This window comes from Rosa chinensis, chromosome 7 (genome assembly GCF_002994745.2).
Source record: "Rosa chinensis cultivar Old Blush chromosome 7, RchiOBHm-V2, whole genome shotgun sequence".
NCBI classification, from domain to species: Eukaryota; Viridiplantae; Streptophyta; class Magnoliopsida; order Rosales; family Rosaceae; genus Rosa; species Rosa chinensis.
In genome coordinates this window covers 27,088,061-27,109,884 of record NC_037094.1, presented here as the reverse complement: position 1 = coordinate 27,109,884, position 21,824 = coordinate 27,088,061, and the positions used below count along the sequence as shown (strand labels likewise).

Genomic DNA, 21,824 nt, shown 5'->3' with positions numbered 1-21,824 from the left:
ATGAACAGAAAAGAAGTAGAGCCAAGTTGCCTACAATGTCAGAACATATTAGCCATCTTATACTAATAACATTCCTGATGGGTTATCTGAGTTTCATTATTCAAACAGCTTTAATGTAAGGCAGACGATAGTTCAAACAAACACAAGGAGAACATAACAATGGAAGAGATTCTCAGGGTGTCATTTCACCATAAAAGCTCTGGTGCTCACAACACCCAGTTATTCAACCAATAAATTCAAGACTACCAATCTCAAGATTTTAGTTTGTAAGCAAATGGAAATGAAGAAAAACGAAGACCCAGAAAGCAGAGGTAGTCTACCTGGAACCAAAAGACGAAAAAAAAATCCCAAAAAAATTTGGACCATTTCTCGATTTATGCGTGTCATCCTTGCGCAGGGGCCATGCTAATCTTCTCTGTATCGTTCCAATTTTATCGGATGTCCCCGAAGGGACAAGCAGTGTTGTGAGGTCTCCCTATATGAAGTCTAAGAGGAAGGCGCTTTTCTTCGATGTGGGACTCTGAAAACAATAACAAAAAAGCGGTAGTCGTGTCGTGTCCTCTATCAGTGAAGCTTAAAACTGACCAATTTTGACGGCTTATGGGCACGTATCTAGATTAATGGTTTTGCAAAATCCTTACATGGGTGTCAAGATCTGGTCACCAGCATTTCTTCCCTTATAATATGATCCACTCAAATCGCTTCAAGAGAGATGGTGAATCAAGATTTAAATGGATTAATACCACAATAACCAATAATAAAATCCATTGTTCAATGTGGCAACCCAACTTTTTATTCCTTTCCTACTCTAAGATTCAAATTTACACAATATATTGAGAAGAATATATATCATGATTGGTCATCTATATTATTATTAAGAAAATCTATTATAGTTTTAACTATTATAGTTTTGAGAATTATTTAAATCACAAAGACAATTATAACATTTACAAAATATATTTTTATTAAAAAAAATATACAAAAAAAGAACCCACAACCCACTTTTCTCTCCCATTATATTTTCTCTGAGATAACAGTTTGAAAAAAAAAAAAAAATTTGCATATGCAGAGCATGTGTAGAAAAATGCTTTTACTTAATGGAATCACATCTTTTGTTCAGTGTATGTAATCTTCTGTAATTATGAATAAGAAAGTCAGTCTAAAGATCCAAAATTGGTGAAGCTAGCATGGCGGGCAAACTTCAAATAGGCCATCCCAATTTGGTTATCATATAGACACTGAAATGAACTTCAAACAAACAAATTAAAAGCAATTAGAAACCCAGAGACATTGAAAAATTTATGGTTTTATCTCACAATTCACACAAATGACAAGAAAATGAGGAGTATTAGAAATAGAAAAAAGAAAAGAAAAAAAGAATCACTACTAAATTTGTACTTTTCATCCTTGTTGTGCAAAGGTCATGTTAATCTTCTTTTTATTATTTCAAATTTGTCAAATGTTCTGAAAATGAGAATATGCAAGAGATGATCGATATTTTACCATAAATGACATCTTTTGAGTTTTACTGCTCCATTATTATTTTTGACTGTTACGACTCCATTATTGCTTTTATCATAAAAGTTTTACCATTTTACCATAGAATACATTTTTTGGCTTTTAATGTCCATTATTTACTACTTCATTATTACTTTTACCATAATTTTTTTACCATTTTACCATTTTTTTTACCATTTTACCATAAAATACATCTTTTGACATCTACTGCTTCATTATTACTTTTGACTTTTACTGCTCCATTTGTACTTTTGACTTTTACTACTTCATTATTGCTTTTACCATAAATTTTTTACCATTTTACCATAAAATACATCTTTTGACTTCTGTTGCTTCATTGTTACTTTTGAGTTTTGACATAGAATATAAGTACTAGAAAAATATTTCAATCATTTATTATTTATTTCTTTATGAAAAACAAAAAAAAAAGTAGATAATACAATCATAATCTACATTTTGTGGTGTTGTATAGTATTATATTCTCCAAAAATATAAGTAAAGGAGATGCTTCTAATGTACTAACTACAAAGTGGAAGCTGTGTACATACAAGAATGAGTAACCTTACTTTATTTTTACTGTTTTTTTTTTCTTTTTTCATTTTTGAGAATATAAGGAGATGCTTCTAATGTACTAACTACAAAGTGGAAGCTGTGTACATACAAGAATGAGTAAACTTTCTTTTTACTGTTTTTTGTTTTTGTTTTTTCCCACTAAAACCTGGAAATTGAGAGAGGAGAGGAATAACAACATCATTTTTCACTATATTTAGTCAACTTCTCCATTTTTTTAGGAGAAAAACAGAAATTACGACTTAAAACCTGTAATACAACCCGAACTAAACTTGTCAAAATTAAAAGTTGATTTTGATTATCATCTAGGTGGGCGATTAATATTTAGTCAACTTCTCCATTTTTTTAGGAGAAAAATAGAAATTACGATTTAAAACCTGTAATACAATCCGAACTAAACTTGTCAAAATTAAAAGTTGATTTTGATTATCATCCAGGTGGGCGAGTACAGCGTTGATTTTGATTTGCAGTGGAGCGGTTTTAAGAAAGGCTGATCATTATTCATTATCATCTCCTTGATTATTAATAATCAGCAAGAGACGAGGACATTCCATGTAACTTTCAGGGTTACATAGTGAAAGTATTGCTAACCAATGTATCCAGAACAAGCTAACTAAGCTATAATCATACAAGACAACAAATATATGCATGATTGAAATGTGAACAGGCAAATATTTGGTTTCTTTTCAAGAACTTAGGATACATGATTTCATACGGGAAGGAGGGAGCGGAGAGGGAGAGAGCTAGCATTTTCTTTTCTATCAAAATTTCATTTTTTCTCACGAGGGCACAAAAAGATACTTTCAAAGGAAAATTGGACAAAAAAATTTCAAGGGTGTGTATTTAGAAGGATACTTTCTCATATTTGAAGGATAGATTGAGGAAGCGGGGTGGAAAGGAAAACTTTTAAGTAGTGCGGGAAAGAAGTTATTGCTAAAAGTGGTGGCTCAATCTCTTCCAAACTATGCTATGAGTTGCTTTTTATTACCTCAAACTTTTTGTAATGAGCTGCAGCAAATGTGTGCCAATTTTTGGTGGGGTGACTCTGACTCAACATATGGGAGAAAAATTCATTGGAGCTCTTGGAATAATATGTGTGCCCCAAAGGACCGAGGAGGGTTGGGTTTTCGTAATCTTTATGCTTTTAATCTAGCCATGTTGGCCAAACAAGCTTGGAGAATTATAGAAAATCCAAACTCATTTGTGGGAAGGCTCTACAAGGCACGGTATTTTCATTACAAAACTTATTGGGAGGCTTCTTTGGGGGGAGCTCCTTCTTATTCTTGGAAAAGCATTTTAGCTGCAAGGCAAGTGGTTGAACTAGGCTTAAGATGGCAAGTTGGAAATGGTGCTACAATTGCTATTTGGGAGGACAGGTGGATGCCTAGGCCTCATGGGTTTCGGCCCTTGCTACCACTTAGGAGCCCTACTACTTTGAGGTATGTTCATCAGCTTATTGATGTGGCTAATGGCTGTTGGAATGTCCCTTTATTGGAGAGTTTATTCCCTAGTGAGGATGTGGAGGTTATTAGCTCAATCCCTTTGAGTTCTAGATGTCCTGAGGATAAGCTGATTTGGCATTATGATAGTAAGGGAGTTTTTTCAGTGAGAATAGACAGTTTGATCCTCCCAGTCATGGCTACTTCTAGCTCCTCTCCTCATCATCTTATTGATACTTTTTGGAAGAAGTTTTGGAAGTGCAAGGTGCCGGGTAAAGTGAAACTTTGTTTATGGAAAGCTTGTCAAGATTTTGTCCCTACTAGATCTAATCTAGTTAAGAAGAAGGTGGAAGTGGATTTTTTTTTTTCCCTTTATGTGAAAATGAGGAAGAAACTCCTCTTCATATTTTTCGTTATTGTCCTATTGCAAAGTGGATGACTCATCACTTGTCTGGTATGTTGGGTTTTTCTCCCTCACTTTCTCTTAAGGAATGGTTGAATTATTGTATGGAGAAATGACCTCACTCATCGTTTTGCCGTCTTTTGGTGAAACTGTGGTTTTTGTGGAAAGCAAGGAATGATAAAGTGTGGGAGAATAGACATTGTGAGCCTCGATCTCTCCTACTTAGTGCTCAAGTTTGGCATGCCAATTATCTTCACGCAAATATTTCACCCCTCAAGGTTCCACGCAATAAGCATGCCTGGACGAAGCCTTCTGTTGGTTGGTTCAGTGTTTGCATGGATGGAGCTTTTGATATGCACTCTCATTCTGGGGGTGCAGGAATTGTGGTACGTGATTCAAATGATTCTTTTATTTGTGGGATGGCCATTAGTTTTGATCAGGTTTTTTCTCCTGCTCAAGTGGAGGCACTAGCTGGTAGAGTAGCTTGCAAGCTGGTTCTTGACCAGGGTTTGGGTCCAGTTCGTCTAGAATCGGACTCCTTATTGTTAGTACAAGCTACGCATTCTATCCAAAATTCTTTTATTCAGCTCCGAGTTGTTTATGAGGATGTTTTGGCCCTCTTTTCTTAGCTGCCTCGAAGTACTTTCTCCCACTTGTATCGAGAAGGGAATACTGCTGCTCATTCTCTTGCTCGTTGGGCATTATGTAATAGGTCGTGCAATGTTGTTTTTACTTTTACACCTCCCTTTCTAGAGGAGATTATTTTTAGAGAATGTACTTAATCTCTTCGCTTCAATAAAATTGTCGTTTCTTCTCAAAAAAAGAAAAAAAAAGAAAATGAACATGTGCTAATAAAATTTCCCTATTATGTGAGGGTAATTCTTTTTTTTTTGAAACATATGTCAGGGCAATTTAACATGAGGGGAAAAAAAAACATTGACCTTGGAATAAAATATTGAATAAAGGGTGACAAATGATGATGTCAAACTTTTTGTAATTAATTTCTTAATGATGGTGATAGCTCGTCCATGGAAGTCGAATAAGTTGTAACTTGTTGGTGTAGAAACTCAAACTACAAACGTATGTTACCCTGTTCTCTGTTCCTTTTACCCTAGACGAGGTCCTTACCCACATAAGTGAAGTCTCCTCCGTTCCAGTTCACACATGACGCGCTCCCGGTGGCGAGGCGGACAAACTTCAAATAAACTAACTTTCTGAAAGTGGATAGTCAAGTGACAACTTTACCCTTCAAAATATACGAGGTGGCATGCCAACTAACGGAGTTATTAACGGTGTGTACCAAAAGTGGGTCGGGATTTATAGTCCAAGCAAGTACCAAAGTGTAATTAGTGTAAAGTCAGGAACGTTAATTCACAGTGACCTTTAGTTCAGGTACTGTTCGAAAAATTCTCCCTAAAAGTAATAGATCTTATTCAAGAAATAAAACAAAGTTATGTTAAAATCTAACTGAGGGGAGGGAACTTACTAATTGCCATAGCTGAAAGTTGACAATGGGTAACTGTAGTTCAATTTGACGTTTCACATTCACATACTAGGCCTACCCACTGCTCGCCGTCCTGCTAATGGTTCACTCATATCTTCGAACTAAGATTAAACATACAAAAAAAATGTTAACCATCAAGGCATCAACAATAACATAATCATTAACCCCCAATTGAAAAATAGAAACCCTAACCCCCAATTTTACAATCTACTACCCTAACAAATTAATCCCCAAATTAACATTGTCACCTATAATCATATTGAGCACGCAGAATTCAAGCCAAAAACCTAGAGCCAAATCACTGAATGGAAGAGGATATGAGTGAATGCGAATGATATGAAACCAAATCACGGAATGATAGAGGGAAAGAAAAAGAAAATAGAAAGAGAGAAAGGAAGGAAAGAGGAACGAAGCCATACCTTACGTTCTACAACCGAATGGAAGAAAGGAGAGAACGAGGGAGATGACGAGAGATTGGAATGGTTGCTCGAGGCTTTTCTGTTTGGTTTCGTGCAAATTTTTAAGTTTTAGTATAAGGCGTTTCCTTTCCTAGAGATAGAAATAGCTGGAGGGGAAACGTGCCCGCTCTTCCTTTTAGAAGCCCGCTCTCTTGTCATTGACCTAGTTTTAATTTTTTCATAGCGTTTACATGCAAAACAGCTATTATAGATTGAATTAATAGTCGTTGGTGAAAAAACGCTATCATTAAATGCTATAAATAGACACTTTTGTTGTAGTGATTGTTTCCATTCTTTTTTTTTAATTGTCTCTTGATTTTTGGTTGGTTTGATTAGTGGGTGTCAATGGTCTGATTTCTCATAGTGGCTCCTCTATAAACCTTTGTTTGTTCAGGATAGTGGCTCCCATGTTTCCATTCTCTTTGTTGATTGTCTGCTACTGTAATTTGTTGTTCAGGATAGGAGAAAGAGAAGGTTGTGTGAATCAAATAGAGAGTATAATTTAAATTCATGGGCTATTCTCATAAATTGTGTCTGACTTTTTCTCTGGGTCTGAACTATCAAATATGACAAACTGTATGGATCTTAACTTCAGGAAATAGAGCAATTGTAAATTTTTTACTGTAATATCAAAGACAATTTTTTACTGTAATTTTTTTTTTTCTGAACATAAATTTTCAGAAACAAAATGCAATTATTTAACCCTAGGATGCTCATATATAAGGGATTCTCAAGAAGAGCCTCTCAACACTACTAGAATTATGTTAATAGACATCAGTCTAGAACCGATGTAAAACTAAAATCCGACCGATCTCTTAGTTGGTGATGTAAAAGATAGAGAAAATAAGACATCGGTCAGACATTGATGTCCAGGATAACAACCAACATCGCTTCTAAAACCCAAATCGATGTATAATCGTTATAATCATCATAATTTTGTATGTTAACTATATTTAATTCTTCATATTTTCACATTTTATGCTTAATAAAGTATATGTCGAACAATACCTAAGTGAACATTTAAATCTATTACAATTTCAAAAATGATGTCTAATACTCTTCTAGACATTAGTGTTCAAAAACTATTGTTTGTTCTTGGCCATTTTTCCATGCACTTTGCCACCTTATTTTCCTAAGAACGATGTATGTGCCTTGAGGCAACATTGGTTATTTTATTAAGAATGAAGTGTTCTTTTACACGGGACATCGTTTTTATTTATGTAAAACCATGTTTACTGGTTTTATGTATATCGCTTCTTTTAACATGAATTGATATGTTTTTTTTGTCGTAGACATAACTTCATGTTTTTAAAACCGATGTTCTGTATTTTATGGCAAATCGGTTTACTTTATTATAAGTGATTTGTATGTTGATGATAGATTACGTTTCTGTGTTTAGAAATCGATGTGCACTGGTTTTGGTTACATGAATTTTGTGGACATATTTTGATATGTTGATAATCATGCGACATCAATTTTTATTTTGGTACTGATTTTTAATCTCTCAATTGACTTCGTTTTCCTTGGCAATACTGTTTTGTTATGCTTTTATATACATCACTTCATTTTGACAAGCATGATGTGCAAAGTTTGCATCTAACTGCTGCTGGGAAAAGAAATACATTTTTCTCATCATCCTAAAATTGGGGCATTCCATTAATTGTCTATCCAAATTCATGATCCAAGCTACAATCAGCACCTGATTATCCAATATCTTGTTGTACCTGACACGATTATGACATAAAAGAGCATTCTCACTAGAAATTGATATGCAAACATCCCATGCAGCATTCAGCACCTGAAAGGAAAGAATGTAATGTTTATTTAGGTTGACCGAGACCTATTTTCTTGTCAAGAATAAATCTGGAAAAAAAAAAAAAGCAAACCAGAAGTTAAGTGCCCTACAAATAAGAACCCCTATAGCCTGTAGGTAGCACCAATAATTGAACACAATGGAAAGAAAGATCTTCACAATTAACTACATTGTAGAACCAGAATAATCAGATCTAGCAAACCTTAGGGATCATGGCATACATAAATTCAGTACTACCGGTAAAGAGATCGTAAGCTCAAAATTCCACTTTTTTTCTTACCCTTCAATCAAAAAGGAATCCTCGAGTTATCCCCCAGGTTTCTTTATAATTTGGGGAGAATTCCACAAATGGTCACTCAACTATGACTCATTCGACACTTTGGTCACTGAAGTTTCAAATATATCACTTTGGTCACTCAACTATTACACTGTCAATCACTTAAGTCACTCAAAGAGTATTTTTTTAAATTTTTTTTAATGAAAAAAAATTAACAAAGTGATTTAAGTGTAATAATTGAGTGACCAAAGTGATATATTTGAAACTTGAGTGACCAAAGTATCGAATGAGTCATAGTTGAGTGACCATTTGTGAAAATTTTCCTATAATTTTGGATAGACTCTAAGTTGGTGCTCCTTATTAAACAACATGAAAATACAAAAAAAAGAAAAGAAAGACTCATCAAAAGGGAGGACCCGCACACTAATAATAAACTAGGTTTCAGAAAGAGAAGTTGACCCTAAGTACTGACCAGCCTTTTTTTTTTTTTTTAAATATTGTTGAGACCATCAAGATTAATTCTTTAGAATCCTGTCAAACTGCATTACAGAAATCATTTTCATAAAGGGTAACATCCAAGCACATACTCAATCAATTCTCTAGTTGTCACTCTCGTAAAGTCTATTCCCTCGTGTGTTTTCGGATCACTTTCATTATAATCTTGAACATATGAGGAACTTGCGGGCACGGCGCTTTTCAAATAGACCCATGAGTGGAGATTTAAGTGCCTCCATGTCAGTTGCTGGAACCTTGTGAACCTATTGCAATGGATATACCACTCATAAGGATTGAGATCAATTTTATATATCAATGTGTAAGAATAATCAAGAAGTGTCGCAAGTCGGCAGAAATTTTACCTTTCCTTTATTATAGACAAAACCGCCATCGACAGCTTTGAAGGACAAATACTTGGTAACAGCTGTATGAATGAGGACACGCATTAGAGTTCCATTGGCCATCATAAACTACACAGAGAAAATAAAACAGGTTAGGGAAACTTAAAACAATAAAACTAACTCGTAGCTTGTGAGCAAAGCAATGTAGAATATAACACATAAAACGTACCTACCCCTACTAGAGCCCAACTGTGCTGGGGGCTTATCATCTCCCCTGAACCTCTTCCACAGCTGCCAGAAAATAGTGTAAAGATCACAGAAAAATAACTCAAAACTAAAGGTTAAGTAAACAGTGAGGCACCATATTAGAAGTATAAAACTAGTACTTAGTCACTAGTTAAAGATTAAGTGGCAGAAATTGGACCTGAATAAGATTAAGTGATGCACACTCTCCTCCGTAATAGTCATTCCTATCCATGTATAGAACCTGGATCAGAAGATGCAAATAGCTATCATATAAGTGCTTTATCAATATTAAGTGATCTTCAGCAAAAGAACATATTTAGCGAGAGAAACGTGCAGACTATTCTTTAAACAGGTAGTAAATATATACACAGAAAAGTGGCCTACATAAAAATGATCCGAACAGAACAGAAATGAATATAATAAAGAATTCAGTATAAGTAAACTTAACAGGTTACAGTTCCAAGTTTCAATCACAGACAAAGGATGAGTAATCATCAGGAAAGTAAAGAAAGATGCTGGGGGTATCACAAGATAAAAACATCAAGCTCTATAGGCAAAACAGAAAGTCCCAGCAATAATGTGAAACTGAAGGTCCTAGTGAAGATGGAAGAGAAAGCAACCTTAATTGAATAACGAACAAAATCTGTTGGATCTATATTATTCTTTTTGTATACAAAACTCTTCTATTGTATAATTTCTAGCTAATTTCATGTTCTTCTGTTGTGTCTCTATAAGTATTCACTTTGTTGGTTTCGTTGTAACGGATTCTGTTATACAATCTACAATACCTTCACAATCAAATATGTAAACTGTAACAACCAAGTGCAGAGGCAAAGTTATATAAGGTACTAAGATGACCTAACCGTATTTATAATATTTTGCAATGAGGACATATTTGATAGAGAAGCTATCAACATATGTGATAATTGCATCAGAACATTGGCCTTGCAACTTTTTACTGAGATCATGAGGCTGCAAGTTTAAAGTTTTAGCTACTTGGTTGTGCTCACAAACACATCCCTGCTCATCAAGCTTTGATGGGTCGGTTCCAAATGTGGCTACATTCTAAGTCAACCACCCCAGAGGACCAGTGTTATGCATCCAAAAGTTCCTAGCACCATGATCCACATAATCTCTGGAGAAAATAAGCAAAGAATGAAACTTCAATGTCATTCCTAAAACCTTTATTCCTGATTCAAACTGTGATAAAGTGACAAAACTGTTGGAATAAAAGCAAGAATCTGATCCAGTACTGTTTTAGAATAAAATGCACTAGCAAGATCATTTTGGCTTATATCAAACACGTAAAGCCCCTTCTAAAAGGAATCTTCTGAGGGTAGATAATTCTCAAGTTTCTTACCTAGTTAGAACAAACGGAAAGTTATTTCAACATGTGTTGTTTAAGAACTTGCAGGCTAGGAAATGAGGTTTTCTTCTTTTCAAGAAACAAAGCTCTAGTACTCAAGAAAACTCATGACAATATAGAAAACTCATGATCATATGTACCTAAAGTAGCTAGCAATTGAAGAGCCTCGGCCTTGAATCGCAAAACTGAGAGATCGGAATCCTAAATGAAAAGAGGTCGAGAGATGTTACGGTTGCTGGAAGTGTAGTACTCCAGCTACAAAACTCCAGCTACGAAATTGCACCCATTTCAGAATCTTGGCATGCCAACTGAATCCAAATAGGAGTAACTGTTGGAAGAAAATCAATTACACTCAACAAAACTTTTGGACACTTCAGTTACAGAAAGGCTGCCTCAAATTACAAGTCAAACAACTAGCAAATAAATCCATAGCAAGAGCTATACTAATTAGGATTATACCTCAATTAAAGTTTTCCTAAAATACAGAGAACAAATTAAGGTTTCATAAAATTGCTCCTTTGCAAAGAATACACACATGCAGAGCTGAAAACACATCAAGTAAGTCAATAATATAACATCAAGCAGATAAAAAAACAAAGACCTTGAACATGGATGTTATAGAAGATAAATCATTGCTTGCAAATATACAGTAAGGGAACACACCGAACATGGCATCATATTCACTCAACCAATCTATTTGAAGTTAGAAGTCAAATGAGCAGTGTATTATGTGGATTAGATACAATTCGACTTAGTCTTTCTTATAATGAGATTCATATAAATCAGAACTTCAACCACCCCTAGTAAATTGCCATACTTATCTGCACTATCTATCTGCAAAACTTTCCAATTAACCAAAGGACCAAATGGTCAGAGACTGATCATTTTGAAATACTTGCAGATATACTAACTTAGACATACAAAATTGCAGAGACTAAGAGAGACAGCTTTGAACGAGCAAGGAAAACAGAATAAGAATTGGATCGCAAAAGTATGCTGAGAGCAAGAATAGCAGGATCGGATAGAAACCCAACTGTCGTAATCATCATTATCACCAACATCACCAAATTTAGAGGCAAAGTACAAAAGAAAACAAAAATTAGACCACTAAGGTATCATGGACAGAAATTCAGAGAGGATGGTGAATTGAGGACTTTCCATAACCAAATCAACATTAACAAAAGTCCGAAACACAAGCAAAAACTACAAAATTTCTGACTTGATACACATTTATTTACGCAAGCGTACGTATCATTGTCAAGATAGGGAAGTATTATGCCCAAAGTTATCGTACCTTGGGGATTAGTGGCTAACCCACAATCCTTGGTAGTCGGAACTAAAGTCACTAAGCAAACAAAATAGAAAGAAAAAGAAAATAAATAAAAATGCTAATCTAAGGCACCAAGCCCTAGCAATGCTCGGCTTTGGTTTTCACCAAAGCCTAATCAAAACTAAGAGCCTAGTGATGGCTATTTACAATGAGATAGAAATTGTCATTTGAAATTGTAATTGTAATTTTTTAAAATACTAAGCCAAAAAACTAAATGAACAACAACAATTAAAAATGAAGAAAAATAAAATAGAGAGATTTTGGGTCTAGGGATCACTCTTTCGCAATTACAATGCAACGAACACATTTCAAGCAAACAAACATATCTTCATGAGAACAAAATCCTGTACTTAATGCCGGTCAAGGCCACTAAGCCGAATTTCCTTAAGGATATTCACATTTTTGGTTAGGACAAATATGACTCTCTAACTCATGAATTAGTACCTTATCAGGGCTACCAAAACATGAACTAAAGGCGTAGAGCTCTAGAAATTAGGGATTTAAGCATGCAATAGTTACAACCTAACACGTAACGATTACTTAGTTCTTTACCTAATACCGGTTAAGGCCACTAAGTCAATTTCTCTCATTTGGTATCCATTCTTCCGACTATGGCAAGAATGAACTCTCTAACCCTAATCATTATGCCTTGTTAGGGCCACAATGTGTAGGATTAAAGGCGAAGGGCACAAGAAAATAGAAGCTTAGGCAATCATTCATTCTCGATTAAGCAACTACTTGACACACCACACTAATTACATGAAGCTAGTGAACAAAAGAACCACCAATTGTATCACACAACACAAATCTCAAAACATAACAAAGAGAGTGGTCAATTCCCTAAAATTTATGCATCAAGAATCAATTAACATAGTAATTAGAGTGCACCCATATGAAAATACATTATTTATCACTTGAAAATATGTTCATTACATCAAAATTGAGCTAGAGTTAGAAACCCTAGCTCCCAAAAGTAACTACTCACAACCCATACTAATGAACATCAAAATTACAAAATTCAAATAGCAAAGAGTAAGAGAAGTGTAGGAGAAAAAAAAGATAGTCACAAATAGTTATGAAGCTAGCATGACTGGCCTTGAATTACAACCCCACAAAAATACCCAAATCTTGAATCTTATAGAGATTGAGCTCCTTGATAGATCCTTGAAGATTTGTGTGAGTAGTTCTTCAAATCTCAAAAGAAATTATAAGAAGAAAAGAGGAAAAAATGGAGGGGAAGGAGGGAGAGGGCAGCAGCCCTCCCCAAAGTTGCTGCGCAGCGTTGCTAGCTAAAGGGGAAGAAGAACGAATTAGGTCGTGGCTTTCAAATATATATATGCCTGCACATGTGTGAACTGTGAAGGGAGATAACAGAGAGTGAGTAAGCACGTGGTCTGGAGGGCAATGGAATAGGAACCATGATGATTAATCAATGGTTTGATTAATTGATGGCATGACTCACGTGCCACATCAGCAACATGTTTCTATATATATATATATATATATATATATATATATATATATATATTCTTCTTTCTTCCATTTTCTTCAAAGCTCTCTCTCTCTAAACATTTTCATTTTTGATCGAGCTCCCAGCATCCTATTTCTTGTCGACATTGATCATGGTTATATGCTGACAAATTCGTCTCCTTGTCGAAAACTCCGATTTGCTCCCTTTTTGTACTGTTTTCTCTCGTTTCCGCAACTCCGTTTATTTCCTACACAATAAATAAAAATAAATTAATTACATAATAATTGACTCGAGAATTAGCTTAATTCTAGTATTTTAGATATAATTACATGTATAAAAATGCGTGTAATCAATTTTATGAAAAACAAATAGATTTCTCAAATTAGCAGTCTCATGATTAGAGCAGTACCTGGAGGCCAGGATCAGAGGCTACATGGACGGAGTTCTCAAGAAGCATCTCAAGCTTCAGTTTGAGAGGATTTAATGGTGGTGGCCGTGGCGGCAACAGTTTATTCAATTTGGCCGCTGACGAAGGCTTCGAATCCAAGGCGGCATAGACAAGATCTGAAGGCGGAGAAGTATTCTCCTTGGAGGTTTCACAGAGGCTTGCCGGACTAGGGTTTGGCGACTGGTGCGGCTCCATCGTCTCTGGTAAGAAATTATGGTGCAGCTATATAGACTTCATCTTTGTCAATTTCATAGGCTTGCACAAGCCCGACCTGAATTGCAAAACAAACAGAAGAAGATAATGAATTTGAGAAGAGATTAACTAGTGATTATAATGGTAGAGAGAAGAGAGAGAGGACCTACGCTAGAAAAGGAGACGGGCGCTGGTTGGAGGCGGAGAAGGAGGAGGAGGTGAAGGAGGTCAGAGAAGGAGGAGAGGAGGTGGAGGAGGTCAGGTGAAAGACTTCTCACTAATTAGGGTTTGAAAAGTGTGTATTGACAAAGTGAAAAGAGTCAGGTGTTAGAGGGAATGAAGTTTAGTCCCCTCACGTTTCTAATGGAGGGAATGAAGTTTTCAAAATTTTCGAATGAAAGTTTACACATCAGTTAATTTAGCGACCAATGTTAATAATCACACTAGAAATTGGATACCTCATAAACTGATGTTAACATAATTCTAGTAATGCAAGAACTAAGAATAAGAAGAAGAAGAAGAAGAAGAAGAAGAAGAAGGATAAGGATAAGGATAAGAATAAGAATAGGATAAAGATAAGAAAAAGAATAATGATAAGAAGGATAAGGATAAGGAAAAAAAAATTATTGCATCCTAGGGTTAAATTATTGCATTTTGTTTATGAAAATTTCTATTAAAAAAAAAAAAATTGCAGTAAAAAATTATCTTTTATATTACAGTAAGAAATTTACAATTGCTCTATTTCCTGAAGTTAAGATCTGTACAGTTTGTCCTATTTCCTGAAGTCAGACACAATTTAAGAGAATAGCCCATGAATTTAAATTCCTATTCTTATTCTTATTCTTATCCTCTCCTTCTCCTTCTCCTTATTCTTATCTTTATCCTTATCCTATTCTTATTCTTATCCTTATCATTTTTCTTATCATTATCCTTTTTGTTCTTCTTTTACTTAGTTCTTGAGAGACTCTTCTTGAGGGAGCTCTTCTTTAGAATCCCTTATATATGAGCATCCTAGGGTTAAATTATTGCATTTAGTGAAAAATTTACAATTGCTCTGTTTCCTGAAGTTAAGATCCGTACAGTTTGTCCTATTTGATAGTTCAAACTCAGAGAAAAAGTCAGACACAATTTATGAGAATAGCCCATGAATTTAAATTCTACTCTCTATTTAATTCACACAACCTTCTCTTTCTTATTCTTATTTTTATGCTTATCCTTATCTTTATCATCTCCTTCTCCTACTCCTTCTCCTTCTCCTTCTCCTTCTTTTTATCCTTATCCTATTCTTATTATTATCCTTATCCTTATCATTTTTCTTATCCTTATCTTTATCCTTATCCTTTTTCTTCTTCTTATTCTTAGTTCTTGAGAGGCTCTTCTTAAGGGGACTCTTCTTGAGAATCCCTTATATATGAGCATCCTAAGGTTAAATTATTGCATTTTGTTTATGAAAATTTCTATTCAGAAAAAAAAATTACAGTAAAAAATTATCTTTTATATGACAGTAAGAAATTTACAATTGCTCTGTTTCCTGAAGTTAAGATCTGTACAGTTTGTCCTATTTGATAGTTCAGACTCAGAGAAAAAGTCAAACACAATTTATGAAAATAGCCCATGAATTTAAATTCCTATTCTTATTCTTATTCTTATATTTATCCTTATCATCTTCTTCTTCTACTCCTTCTCCTTCTCATTCTCCTTATTCTGATTCTTATCCTTATTCTTATCCTTCTTATCATTATTCTTATTCTTATCTTTATCCTATTCTTATTCTTATCCTTATCCTTATCTTTATCCTTCTTCTTCTTATTCTGTTAACACGTTTTTTTACATCGCATGAAATTCTGACCGATTTAGTAGTGATTGTTTCCATTCTTTTTTTTTTAATTGTCTCTTGATTTTTGGTTGGTTTGATTAGTGGGTGTGAATAGTCTGATTTCTCATAGTGGCTCCTCTATAAACCTTTGTTTGTTCAGGATAGTAGCTCCCATGTTTCCATTCTCTTTGTTAATTGTCTGCTACTGTAATTTGTTGTTCAAGATAGGAGAAAGAGAAGGTTGTGTGAATTAAATAGAGAGTATAATTTAAATTCATGGGCTATTCTCATAAATTGTGCCTTGTTCAAGGAAAACCTAATTTGTGTTTAGCCCAAACTCTAGGTTACTTGACCTAGTGGTAATAGGATTTAATTAGAAGGATCTAGAATCCTAATCAATGTAGAATTACTTTCCTTGTATGATTGAGATTCTATGCATTGTAATCCTCTATATAAAGAGACCCCTATTATCAATGAGAATACACAGTAAATTCCTCTCAAATTCAGTTTCTCTAAAACACGTTATCAGCACGAGCCCTAACCCTGAAATCTTAAATTTGTAGCCTTCAAATCCCAGAAACCACCGCCGCCCACCTTGAAGATCTCAACTTCAGGAGTCCAGAACCGGCGGCCCCACCCCCTGAACCGGCCGGCAAACCACCGAACCGGCCACCGGAAGTAGCAAAATTCCCTCTGCCCAGTTCAAAGCCTTCCTCACCACCACCTGCTGCCATACTCGACCACCTGCTGCGTCTCCACCCCAGAAACCCGGAACCGGAAATTTCATCACCGGAACCGGCCAAAATTCCACCGAACCCGCCACCGGAATCCTCCTGACCTGAACCGGCAGAAAAGAAAAAGAAAAAAAAAAAGAGGAAGGAAGCCACAACCCAAGTCCACCTGCTGCAGCCCAAGCCCACTTGCTGCAGCCCAAAAGCTGAGCCCACGTGCAGCAGGCCCCAGCCAAGCCGCCAAGCCACCAAACCACTCTGCCACGTCAGCACCTGCGCCGCTCTACCACGTCAGCGCCGCACTGCCATGTCAGCACATCCGGTCAACGCGGTCAACCCACCGGTCAACGGCCTGTCAACCCTCTGGTCAACCACCGCCGGCAACTTTTCCGGCTGACTTCCGGCCAGTTTCCGACTACTTTTTCGTTCAGCTACAGTAACTTTCCGGCGACGATTTTTCCGACCATCTTTTTAAGGTAATTTTTCTAAAAGTTCCCATTTTTGAAGTTTTATTTCAATTTCTTCTTCTTTTCTCGGGGACTTCCAACATCCCTTCTTCTACTCCCCTTTCTTCTTTATAGGGGAGACCAAAAGCCGAACTGTGGGGGTTCGTGCTCACTCCAAGCTTGGAGCTTGTAGAGTCCTCCAAACTTAGAGTTTGTTGAGAAGAAAACGATCGACCACATACATCATTGTTTCGATCTAATCCAAAAACCCCTCTTGGAATCAGATTTTCTTAGAAGCGACTACGCTAAGAAAATCCCTAATTTCTTGGAAGCGACTACGCTCAGAAATTTAATAGTTTTTCGTGGTAGCCTTTTCGCTCCGAAACTAACCCTAATCTTGTGTTGTTTTTCAGGATGAGTAACCTGAACAAGTTGAACTTCGTTCCACTAGAAACAACTGGCGCAGGATACCATAGGTGGGTCCGAGATGTGCGCCAACATCTTAAGGCTGATGGACTTCTGGGAGCCATCCAAGAGCCTGGTCAGAACGTGCTCTCCATTGAGCAAGCTACTGCTTTTGAAGCAAAACAAGCTAAAGCCATAATTCTCATGACAAGGCACATGAATGACGCGCTCCAAAAATGAATACCTCAATGAGGAAGACTCAAGAAAGCTATGGGTAGAACTTGAGCAGCGATTTGGCAATGTTCGTGACTCCCTGCTTCCTGATTTAGAAGTGCGATGGCATAGCCTCCGCTTTTGTGATTTCAAGTCTGTGCTTGATTATAACTCGGAAGCTCTTCGTATCAAGTCTCTGATGGAGTTTTGTGGCCAAGCCATAACTGATACGATGTTGATCGAGAAGACTCTCTCTACCTTCCCCGTCTCTGCACTGATGATTTCAAAGAATTATCGGATTGATGTAAATGCAGGACGTATCACAAGGTTTCATGAGCTCATTGGCGCCATGAACGTAGCTGAAAAGCACGACAATAATCTTGTGAAGAACTATAATGCTAGACCCGTGGGAACTAAGCCTATTCCGGAGTTTAACGATAGTCGCGCCCCCAATGGAGGACGCAAGGAGCGAAACCCTAAGGATAAGGACAATTCTGGACACTCTGGTCCATATGTTCGCCTTAAAGAGGAAGGAAATCGCCAAGAGAGGCATGCACGGAACCGTGGAGGTCAACGTGTGAAGAGAGAGAGAGGCGGAGCCTCCGACCATGGTAGTAATGCCACCAAGAGGATAGGTCGTCCAAATCGCGCCCCAATGGCACCTCGATCAAGGGAGCCTGACCATAATGATGTTTGTTTTCGATGTGGATCAATTGAACATTGGGCCAAATCATGTACCGCACCCCAAAATATTGCAAACGCATACAAGACGTATCGTGAAGCAAGGGAAGAAAATTACATGGCACAAGAAGATCAAGATGGCGATCTAGATCTAAGGGTGGAAGACTACAAGGATCAAGACCCAGAAATTGGCGATTTTGATTAAGTCTTTTTATTTTCCAAGAGATGTAGGCGATTGCCATATTACTTTTTATTGGATTAGATTTTCTTTGATCATAGAAACAATGATGTACTCCGTTGGCTTATGAATAAAATTTCGAGTTCTTTTCATTATGACTCAATTTTGATTCTAAGCATATTACTTTGTGACTACGATGGCTAGGCCATCAATATTAATTCAAGGACATGGAATAGCCCAAGTTCCCCTTGCCAAAAGGCACCTTGATTATTGTCGCAAAAGCTCTCTACGCTCATAGGGAAAATCACACCTATGAATAGCCAACGAATTCCATGCGAAAATGCATGTAGAGAACGGAAATGAGTTCCTTTGCATTACCTCTAATGATTGCGAACAAAGGCGCATCTTAGAGAAGTTTATGTGTCGCTCTAGTGGACTTTATGTCACTATTCGAGCTATTAAATCCAATAAAGTTATGAGAGAAGATCTCTTGGATTTATACACATATTGGCTTTGTCACGACAGGATAGATCATCCTAGTCATGATATGATGATCCGTCTACAAAAGACTTCACATGGACATCATTTCTTTCGAGCGAAATGAAGCATAAATCAAAAGTTGATTCTTAGACTAAGTGTGACCGACGCTGCTGCCTAGGGCACCGCCTCCGTCCACCACCAGCCTAGGGCTGGCGTAGTCCCTATCCATGACTCTATGGATGGCGTCCATCATGGTGATGGTGCCCTAGGTGATCAACTTGCTTCACATAGCGTTTCGAACGCTCAGGCCTAATACTCAATGGTTGCTTCTAAGGCCTCTCGCTCGTTTTACTAAGCCTTTTTCCTTAGGGAAATTAGGACTATGACCGTCCTATGCAAAGGATATGCCATTACTCATTCTGTTCTTACAAAGAATCCGTAGGGATTTTGTGGGTTGATTCAACCAACTTGCGGACGTTTAAATATCTCATGATGTTGGTTGACACGCAAACACACTGGTCACGTGTTGTGCCATTGTCCACTTGTAATGCTGCTTATGCTACACTCCTAGCACATATCATACAACAACGGGCTCACTCCCCGAATCATCCTATTTAGTCAATTGGATTTGACTATGCTAGAGAGTTTACATCGAAGACTTTTGATGGTTATTGTATTGGGACTAATGTTGGACATTATATTCCCATGAACACACCCAAATGGTCTCACGGAAACGACTACGATGGTAGTCTGAACATTGGTAATGCGCACCAATCTTCTTACATCCGCTTGGGGTGATGCAATATCGCATGTAGCTATGCTAATTCGTCTACGACCTAACGCCACTCAATGTACCTCTGCGTTACAACTAGTGACTGAGTACACGTCTTTTGTACTTACGCACATTTGAGTGAGCCATTTTTGTGCCAATTGCACCGCCACAACGCTCTATGATGGGTCCTTACAGACGAATGGGCAACTACGTTAGATTTGAGACTCCAACAATCATCCGCCACTTAATGCCCTTGCAAGGCGATCTCTTTACCGCTAGATTAGCGGGTTGTCACTTTGATGAGACAGTCTTCCCGTCGTTCGGGGGAGATAAGAACACAGATGTTCAACAGGAATGACAGGAATTGTCGTGGCCTGTCCCCACTATGTCTCATCTCGATCCCTGTTAAAGTGACGAGATCACACAAATATGCTGCAAACAAACCTGCAAGGAAGGACGTCCCTACGAGAGGACGTAGCGCCACCGCACATGGAGGTGGGTATGGCGCCAACGCCAAAGAGAGTGGCACTCTGGCGTTACAGGCCATGGCCCCAGCTAGGATGCGTGGGAGGCCCGTGGGTTCGAAGGATACTTTGGCACATTCCAATCCTTTGATCATCAAGACTCAAAATCCGTCTCATGAGAATCTTCCGGGTTATGGTTATCGTTGGGGGACGCCTCAACGTCAGAACCTATTCCTGAGAATATAGAGCTCTATGAAAATTATACTAGTGTACATGAGACGTGGGATAGAAACTCCATCATAATGATGATGTAGTTGCGCATGCGCATGAGTTTGTTGAGTCCGATGATATCGAACCACGCTCCATTGATGAATGAATGCCAACGTAGAGAGTTTTTGGCCTAAATGGAAAGATGCGATCCAGGTTAAGATGGATTCTCTAACGAAGAGGAAGGTTTTCGAGCTAGAGATGCCAACACCTCCTAATATAAAACCTGTTGACTAATGGGTCTTCGTTAGAAAGCGTAGTGAGAAAAAGAGATGGTAATCTCACCTTATGGTGCAAGGCTTCTCACAAAACGCCCTGGAATTGACTATGATGAGACATATTCTCTCGTAGTGGATGTCACTGCACTCCACTACCTTGTCAGTTTGGTAGTTTCCGAATAACTGAACATGCAGCTTACAAATGTGGTCACTACGTATCTCTATAGGGATCTAGATACGGAATATACATGAAGGTTCATGGTGAACTTCATTTACCCAAGTCAAGAGGCTCTAGACCACGGAGCGCGTTTACAAAGAGGTTGAAACGCTCACTAAAGCGACTACTTGATTGGGAAGGGATATGCCCACGCGTTTCTATGACAAGTTTCGGATTCTATCGCGGTTCATGTTGGACATGATCTTCATTAGAAGCCCTTAAAGAGTTAAGGGAAACCGCTGAACACTTGAAATCCGTAGTTTGAGATGAAGGATTTTGGGAGAACACAATTATGGCTCGGTTTGGAACTTGAGCATCTTGTCGATAGATGCTTAGGCATTTTGGCAAGGTCAAGCCTTCGAGCACCCCCATGATTGACTGTAGTCTTGATCCTGAAAAGGATCCTCTTCGTCGAAAGGATGATGACGAAGATGTGCTAGAGGCAGAAGTGCCTTACTTAGTACAATAGGCGCATTCTCATCTCATATGTTGTGAACTTGTTAGCTAGATATAACTCTGCGCCAACGTGATGCCATTGGATTGGTGTAAAAGATATCTTTCGATACTTGAGATGAATGAATGATATGGGCTTGTTCTATCCCTACAAAGAGATGATGGATTCGGACCCATCACACACCAGAAATGCCGCCAACGCTGGCCTGCGTTCTCTATCCCCATCCCAAAACGACATGTGTTTTGGAAGGTTTTGCTGATGTTGGGTATCTCTCTGACCTACACAATGGTCATTCCCAATCCGGTTAAGTGTTCACCATGGGAATAGACCGTGACATCTTGGAGGTCTACATAATAGACCCTAGTCGCTATATCTTCGAACAATGCAGAGATCATTGCTCTTCACGAAGTGGTTCGTGAATGTATATGGATTGGATCTATAATTACGCATGTTCGAACAATTGTGGTTTGAAGTCTACCACAGATGAGCCTACGAGCATTTAGGATAATGCTACTTGTTTTGAACAAATGAGGCAAGACTACATCAAAAGCGACAACACCAAGCATAATCAGCAACAACAGACACTCCTCGAGATCAAAGTGAACTAGATT

At 37.5% G+C, this 21,824-nt stretch overlaps 2 non-coding genes and 1 pseudogene across 5 annotated transcripts; all 3 read right to left on the bottom strand.

Annotated features, from left to right (window-relative positions):
* Positions 1–351: 351 nt before the first annotated feature.
* Positions 352–454, bottom strand: LOC112181068. Its single transcript, XR_002928676.1, has one exon. It is a non-coding gene; the product is annotated as a U6 spliceosomal RNA (small nuclear RNA).
* Positions 455–1,369: 915 nt separating this feature from the next.
* LOC112181081 lies at positions 1,370–1,478 on the bottom strand (annotated as a pseudogene).
* Positions 1,479–7,363: 5,885 nt separating this feature from the next.
* LOC112176126 lies at positions 7,364–14,381 on the bottom strand. 4 transcript variants are annotated; one of them, XR_005803085.1, is made up of 10 exons: positions 14,042–14,380; positions 13,641–13,950; positions 12,869–13,478; positions 10,571–10,758; positions 9,928–10,199; positions 9,243–9,305; positions 9,048–9,109; positions 8,840–8,947; positions 8,570–8,740; positions 7,364–7,690 (listed from the first exon to the last, which is right to left on the bottom strand). It is a non-coding gene; the product is annotated as an uncharacterized LOC112176126 (transcript). The 4 variants fall into 4 exon arrangements; XR_005803084.1 differs by having other exon boundaries at positions 9,243–10,199; positions 14,042–14,381; XR_005803086.1 differs by having other exon boundaries at positions 9,052–9,109; positions 9,243–10,199; positions 14,042–14,381.
* Between the last annotated feature and the right edge of the window lie 7,443 nt (positions 14,382–21,824).